This window comes from Lytechinus variegatus, chromosome 3, assembly GCF_018143015.1.
Source record: "Lytechinus variegatus isolate NC3 chromosome 3, Lvar_3.0, whole genome shotgun sequence".
NCBI classification, from domain to species: domain Eukaryota; kingdom Metazoa; phylum Echinodermata; class Echinoidea; order Temnopleuroida; family Toxopneustidae; genus Lytechinus; species Lytechinus variegatus.
The window spans coordinates 58,618,971-58,628,158 of NC_054742.1; positions in this window are offsets into that span (position 1 = coordinate 58,618,971).

Consider the following 9,188-nt stretch of genomic DNA (forward strand, 5'->3'; position numbering starts at 1 on the left):
ATTGGCAAAGTTGTCAATAGAGGGCCTCATCATGAGTTCAGTCAGTGTGATGGAGATGTCAATTATGTACGTAAACCTTCATCATTAGAAAGGGGTACAAAATACAAATGTGACACTGAAGAGTTTGTTTTTCACTGGTTGAAATGATATAGCAGAGCAGTGTTTGTAAGCGGTTGATGAATGAAAACGAAAGTCATAATATGAATGTATTTTGATTCCCTTATGAATAAAACATGACAATTACTATTTTGAAGAAACTTTATTTCAATTTTGCTTTCCTAAAAATTGTATCTATTTCCCCTCGATTACTTTGCAGACTTTTGAGAACAGGCTTTTCTTATTAAATTGTATTGAAAAGAACCTTATAAAAGAAGATCTATCAAAGGATTTAAAAAGTTGTCCCCTCTTCAAGTGTTTCACTCCAATTAATTTTACTTTCCAGCTTAATGCGAGGACATCGAACTTCGTGGTCTTGGCTTACAAGTTCATCTTTGAATGCTTTCCAAGTTTCCCTATTTTTCTACACGAATCCGCTTTATTCACCTTTACTGTCCAATGAACACACTGACCCACGACATCATCAGATCACTTTAAATTGAACTTGATGTTAAAGACGGGGTTAAAGACCCCCGATCTTCCAACTTCTTATACACCGAGGTTATACCTGTTGTTCGCGTTATTTTTCTCCAGGGATTTCCTCCCCTCTTCTGTCGCTAATTCCTTTAAACTTCCATACCCCCCCACATGTTTACATTGTTTCTCTTCAACTGCCTAGCTGTTTTTATACACGGTGGTTGATGTAGTCTTATTATCGTATGTTTGAAACTTCCTCCGGGGATTTCTTTTACCTCTCAATAATTTTGTGGACTACCATTCATGAGCTTGGCATTGGTGCTGATCATTCTCTATCCGACCGATGAATATTGATTTTTTTTTTTTTTGGGGGGGGGGAGTTCGGTCGGACACATATGAACCAAGAGAATAGTAATTTGTTACCAATCCTTTTTTAATGTGTAGATTAATCGCTTTTGTCAGAAAGTAAGAGGGGCCAGACAACTCTCGATTAGATTACAGGGGCAATTTAAAGAGACACGACCAATGATTTTCTTCCATTCTTCTATTTTCCTTCCCCTTCTTCTTTTCTTTCGCTCCTCTTTTTTTTCTTCACTCTTTGAAAAATCTTTGGGGGTAATCACCCCCTACCGCCGCCCTTTCGTAGAGGTAAGAAGAGCTGAGACATAAGACATCTGAGTGGGAGGGGGTTGGGAAGATCTCGAATTGAAATCAATTAGTGATACCTTTCATGGTTCCCATTTCCACTAATATTATTCGAACCATTTAATCTCATAATGATACATAATGAGGACCATCTAGTGGCGTATGTTAATGTAGGTTGGTGTACGTGACTCGTGCCAACAGGTGGCACTTCGAGAGGCACAAAATCAACGTAAAAGAGAAAAAAAAATAATGCGTAGGAAAAACAAAATATATGAATTTTGAGGATTTGCGTCCATGTCAGTTGGTGAAGTGCATGATAGAAACAAATATTTAGAAGCATCAAAAGACGGGCTTGGTTGTAAAGCTCGTTTGCTTTGGTTCCTCGATAGATTCTTTTGATTTTTGCATAGTTCTGAAACTACTTTTTAGAGGCATAATTATCGAATCCATAATACATGACATTTGTAGAAATAATTTGAGGGGCGCACAGACCTTTATCACAATAGAGAGAATAGAGAGAAAAATGAAGAAAAATTGGAAACCTTATATAATACGGGCATGTCTATTTATTTTTATTTATTTATTTCGTTTTATTTATACAGGGTAACCCCATCAGTAGTCTTGTACTGTTTTCCAGGGGGCCCTGTAAACAAATATTTAAAGTATAACAGACAAGCAAATTACACAAGGAAAAAAAACAATCAGAACATGCAAAATATCAGAAGTGAATACATGGGGGAAAAAAGATGATGGTACATAGGTGCCATGTAGGGAAGTAACGTTAATTCATCTAGATATCAATCAGTATTACAATACGGGACCCCCCCCCCCCCCCTACATTTAAATTATTTAAATTCAGGTAAATCAATATGATTGCTACTCAATGTGGAGAGTATATATGAAAATTTACTTGTGGAAACGAAATATGCGAATCATCAATTTATTGTTTCATGTCAAAATGGATCATAATTTTTTATTCCAATTGTTTTTAGCGAAATACCACAATTTTGTGGAGCCGCAGAAATTCAAGAACTCAGAATTTTCAGAAATTGAAAGAAAGAGAGAGATTTTCGTTCAGGATTATGTGCCCCCACTTGACTCCATTAATACCTGATCGGAGACCAATTTGTGAATTAAACCCCTTTGCACTACAACAAGATGACTGCTTCACAAGACATTTTGAGTACCTGTTATGCCTAGGCGTATTAAAACCTTTCCAATGGTAAATGTGTGTAATTCTCACGAGTTTGATTGTGTAAGACGTTAAAGTCATTAAAGGACAAGTCCACCCCAATAAAAACTTGATTTGAATAAAAAGAGAAAATTTCAACAAGCATAACATTGAAAATTTCATCAAAATCGGATGTAAAATAAGAAAGTTATGACATTTTAAATTTTTGCTTCATTTCACAAAACAGTTATATGCACATCTCGGTCGGTATGCAAATGAGGGAACTGATGACATCACTCACTCACTATATCTTTTGTATTTTATTATATGAAATATGAAATATTTTGATTTTCTCGTCATTGTCATGTGAAATGAAGTTTCATTCCTCCCTGAACACGTGGAATTCCTTTATTTTAACATTTTGTGCTTCCGGCAAGGAGGTCCTAATCGTCAAATTCGTAAAAATTGAAATATTGTATAATTCAAACAATAAAAAACAAAAGAAATAGTGAGTGACATCATCGACTCTCTCATTTGGATGTAACTGGCTCGTTCATATAACTATTTTGTTAAAAATAAGCGAAACTTTGAAATGTAATAACTTTCTTATTTTACATCCGATTTTAATGAAATTTTCAGCATTGTGCTCGTCTGATTTTTCTTTATTGATTTAAATCAAATTTTTTCTGAGGTGGACTTGACCTTTAATGCTTGTCATCAATAAACACAGTTTGAAAGTTGAAACCAAAGGGATCTCTGATAAGAAATGTATTCTATAATATGGTTAAAACTGAAACCGAATAAAACACGTTCAAAAACGTGACATCGTAGATCCTTATCGGATGCACGACAAATAAATGTGACAAATTAATGTTTCAAGGCATTAAATTTTCTTGATTCCATGCTCAAAAAGAACAAAAAATATGAATAATTCATGTATATGTATTTAACGAAGGTAGGCCAACTGACTGCACCGTCTGTTTATTTCACTTTGGAGGACACCGCACATATTCATCCATTCTGAAGTAAGAGATAAATGATGTGAATTTGATCCTTTTTTGTTATTGTCTTCTTTTTAGTAAAACCAAGCTGACGACCTGCCATAATTATATGTCACCTCCTTCCTTAAATACAGGATATAGCAAACCTGTGGTAAGATATTTTGTCCATATCTATTATTTGGGTATTCCCATAGGATTGGGACAAGTTCTGTAACAAAGAATAAATAAACCATGGCCCCGTCTTACATAGAGTTGCAGTTGATCCGATTAATCACAACTATGGACGGCCAGCAACGTCAACATCTCTTATGCATGTTTGTTCAAAATATTTTCTATGATGTATATTCATGCATTCATTGTTTTCTTAAAAATTCACTGTGCTTCTCTTTGTTTACAAAGGACATTGTGCAAATTTCCGGTAGAAAAAATTATGACACTGATGGACATCCATTGAGTTACAATTGATTGGATCAATCATAACTCTTTGTAAGACGGGGACCATGTCTCTCTCGAGCAAGGTAAATACATGACATTTCTTTACCATTATTAATTGATGAAATTAACAATTATATAGTGACCTGTTTTATAAATCTGTATTTGTTTTATTCAACATTGTACAGACAAAGATTGTATAATGCAGACCCACGTCAGAGCATTTAAAAAGAAAGTAACAGGTTAACAAGGTTACCGGGTATGGTAAAGTTGAAATGCATCTTTAACGTCATTGTAAATGTTTTTTTTTATATATTAATGTAATTTTTTCTATAAATAGTGCACATATGTTTGTTACAACGATGAAGAAATGTTTCACAAGTAGAATTGATTTTAACTATTGATTAATTGCATGTTAATCATTAGTTAATCTAGATGATTTGCTTGGAGTATTATTCTATTATCATGTTGCTAATTAGCTCAAGTTAGCTCAAATTGGAAAATACTATATGTAATATTAAAATAATAAGAAATTAATTCATATTGGTAAAATTTGGGAATTAATTCAATTCAATCTTCAACGAAAATGATGGCTCTTACCAGTGTCAGATGAGGAAATTGGAAATTTGTTCCGATAAACTAACTTTCAATTGGGTGGTTATCATGAAATCATATATAAACACTGACATCCCCTACATACTAACAATAATTTTTTTCAGTTAGGCGTGGGGTCATTGTCTTTGTATTTCTACTTTGGTGTGCCAAGGGTTGTAGTGTATTTGATGAAGTATGGTTTTCATTCATTGTAATTTTTTTGTTTTGTTTATATGCATGTGTTTACTTGTATGTCAAAGGACCCCATGGAAGAACATTGACATACATGTAATATTATTGAGACTGAAAAGTGCTATTCATCATATTACATTGTATGTATTGATTGTTAAAGAGGAAGTCTACCCCTTGAAAAGTTGGTTTGGATATAACGAAAAAAATCAAAGAATCATAACGCTGAAGAGTTCACCAAGAGCAGAAGTAAATAAGAACATTGGGAAATTTGAGTTTTGTTTATTTTCACAAAACAGTTATGTACACACCATGAGTGAAATGCAAATAAGAGGGTCCATGATGTCTCACACTCACTATTTCTTATGTATTTCCTTACATGAAATATAGAATATTTTTATTTTTGCAAGTTTGACAATAAATAAGGTAGCATCTTCATTAAATCACAATAAGTAGCTACAGTGACATCCCATGTATTCAATGAGATATTAAACCTCACTTAAAGCTAAACGATAGTAATTGCAGTAAAACACTAATTTCGTGAGGAAGTCTTTAAAACCAAGGTTAAGTATGACTATATCATCGTGGATCTAGATCTGGTAGTTACATAAACTGAACTTTGTGAAATCATAAAATCTAAGCTGAAATACGATCACACTGAAGATCGCCAACACAGATAGGCACACGTGGGACAATGTATTATTATTGCTGGAATAAAGACCCAACGGAAGTGACCGAATCCGCGCTTAGTTTGCTTATTTCTCAGCAATTACACAATTTCTTCCAGAATCCTTGGGCACATTATTTTTATTCATACAAACAGACACTTGGGTGGTCATTATATTAGATTCTGTAAAAAGTCATTTTGAGATTGTTACCAGAACTGGAATTCATCTTCAATACTGTAAGAAAGAAAAAGTTGTTTCGTATTTCATGTAATGAAATACCAAAGAATTAATGTCATAATTTTCTCAATACATATAAAATTTGACAAATTGTTCAGCGTTTATTGTATGTTTATATTGAAATAAACTTTTAATTGGAGTTTGGAGTGGACTTTCCCTTTAATCATGAACATATGTATTTGTGTTTTTTATGAAAGAAAATACAAATCATCAAGCAAGAGATTTCCCTTATTTCAACTATATCAGAAGTTGCTTCATAGTGATAGTTCATGTCATTTTTGTAATAACCTAGTTATATGAATATTTATGATTGTTTTGCAATTTAAGTATAATTATGATACATCAAAACAAAAACAAAAATAATAATAGTCAACAAAAGCAGTTAATTTTTTTCTATAAGATATCAAAGATATAATTGAAAGCATTTTATTAGTTCATAATACTCTTCATGTAACAATCATGAGTGAAATTTAAACAAACTGGCACATCAACTGGAAACCTCAAAGAGTTTTTCTTTAAACAGGTCCAGGTAAATCACAATTAATATCAATCATATACTGTTATGGATATGAAGTTCACAATATACATATATTAACTGAGCAAGGTGAAATGACAAATATAAAATTTGAAATTCAGGATTATTAACATTCTTTTTTTTCTTTTTATCATTGGCATGGATAAGATTAAAAGAATAAATATTGATAACTATATAAATTGTGCTTTAAATACAACATTTCTATATACTGTCATAATTTGCAATGTAATGCTTAACGCCTACTTTATAGGAAGTGCTCTACAATAAATGCAGCGTAATTACCCTGGCTTTGGCAGAGCAGCTGTTACATGCGCTGCTTTTCAAGGAACGCAATTCTTGCCAGGTCCCTGTTTACCTCACCTGGGTTGAATGCAGCATGAAATGGTAAAATTCTTGTTGAAGGAGTAGGGATTAGAACCCACATCGACGCTTCCATTATGCACAAAACTCTGCTGAGAGAAGCATTTTATCTACTCTAAAAGAAGTAGACACTTGGCACAAGCACTATTGTGGGGAGTTGTTCTGCCATGTTTTACGAAGGACGGTATAAATAGCATACAATGAAAAAACAAACAAACCTTACCAAATAACACCAACATATATCAATAAACACTACCCTGTTTGTAGAGATCCTATCCCAGTAAGGTCCATGCCCAAACCATGGTGCTCCCTCCAATGACTGCGGAGACAGAACATCATGAACTATTGAAAGATATAATATGTATAATCATGACCATAAAGGCTTGAATATTTTTCAACGTAGCCATCCTCTCTTTATTTGAATATACTGAGAATCAGGAAACAGTTTTGATTGTAGCAAAAAAATTTGGCAAAATTTTGGCACAGAATGGTGATGCCACTGTCGCACCGAGGTATCCGATTCCAAACCAACGGATGGTAATTGGTGAGCCATTGAAATTCTTGTTTTTGAAAATAACCGAAGGTTCCAGGATGTAGCGCATGGCATGAATTTACCATCTCCTGTGTGCACTTAACTAGACATTCTACTCCTTGCTCGGAGATGCGTGACCCTACAACTGCCGGACTGCTCGTACCATAGCTAGCGCCAGTCTAGTTGCATCCGCCTTTGCACCGTGTTCTCAATCCCTTCTTACATTTCGAGGAGGAATCATCGTAAAGCTTGCTACTTGTGTTACCCCTCTTGCTGTATACTGTTGGTATCTTCAAGGTCTCGGAAGTTATTAGGTCACACAAGTAAACGTTGTCAGCTACATCCAGGAACTTTTGGTTATAATCGATGGATGGAATTAGTTTTCATTGGTGTGAGTGCAACGTGAGGGTTAAAATTACTAGAATTCAAGACTTCATCCAACCTTGACATATTAGACTATTTGAACATTGAAGTGGCTTCCTTGGATAGAATTAGTATTATTATCTTCAGGGCATATCAGTGGATATAAATTTACTTCACCTGGGTACAGAGTGGAAAATACAAAGTGGTACATGAAATGAAATTAACTTTCCAAATCAGATAATGAATATCTGAACAAATACAGTATTCAACTACATAATTAAACTGCATCAATCACCATTCACAATAAGAAATCCTATCTTCCTTTATAAAATAGTGATATGGATCCTAATCAAATAATTGGCTGAGATCTATCACATGACCAGTCATTGATATTGGCTAATAGGCAAATGTCTTAATGACTGGTACTAATGACTTGTTCTTTTTACAGGTCAATGGTTTTAGATGTGAAGGGTTATTAATTTTAACAAAATAACAAGGATCCAGCTCACCACCATATAAAACATAGAAGACACATTATTCTGCTCAGCCACTACAGTAATCACCCACCCTTTTTACCTTTGAAACAGTCTAAACGCCCTTGGCTCAGGCATAGTTAAAACTATTCCAAAGGTACAAAGTGCATATAATTCTTAATAATGCCCTCAATGGCATGTATTATTTGTATAATATTTTTGCTGCTCATAAATTGCCAGTAAACAAATTTGTGCTGATTCACATTCTCACGAGCACAAGTTTTCAAACCCCCTTTGTAAATGCAAAATAACATAGATAATACATCCCCCATCAAATATCATCATGGAAAACGAATTACATGTACAAGAAATACATAAACAATTCCATGATGCAAGTAAAAATCAAAACCTCATAACATAAATACAAAAAACATAAATAAATAGAAAAATATATGACTGGTTGTTTCCATGGACCATTGAAGCACAGGCATAATATTATATGAATACTGTTTTTAGAAATATAAAGGTAAAAAATATGCTGCTATCCCCCATGAAAGCAGATGTACATAATAAAACATGCCTAGTACAAATTTTATTGCAAATTACTAATAAACATAGGATATGAAGAGATCTATATATTCTTTGTAAAGATTTTACTCATGAATGATCAATGCTGTCTGCAAAATATCGATTTTTCTACCTTTATATTGCAGTTGCAGTATAAATATTAATTTTGATGCTTTTGGATAAATAGAAAAAAAAAGGAAATTATCATCCTAGTATAAAGAAAAAAATACTCTGCAGAAAATGCTACATTTTAATATGAACCAAGTTACAAGCAAATTTCATAAATTCAAAGGCATCATGTAGTTCACAATGGTAATTTTTAGCTTAGATGCCATTACGATGACATCACAATACACTTAAGGGTCAAATGAAACATAAAATTGCATCTACAATGTATACTCTATACAATTATGAAAGAAAATTGAGAGTTACTGTCGATTCTGCAGTAGGCATGTATCCAATCAAATCTATTTAATAAACTCCTTTTTCCTTGTAATTACAAAGCACTCCAATAGGACTGGGTATACACTCTACAGGCTCCACTAGATATACGTGTAAGTATTTGTCCAAATAGGACATATTTTGTGCTCATATCAGAGCTGCCAACCTGAACAAGAACATTTCAGTATTTTTAAAGCTGAAAATCAGTATATTGGCAAGGAAATCAGTATTTTCAAAGAAATACCATAGGACAACACATAAAACTGAAACTTGAGATATCAGTATTTTGCATGAAACCATCAGTATTCTTCTCATTTTCAGTACTAAATACTGAAAATCCGTACTACTTGGCAGCTCTGTCATATGATACATGCTCATTCATGACGCTTATTCCATAATGAAGGGTC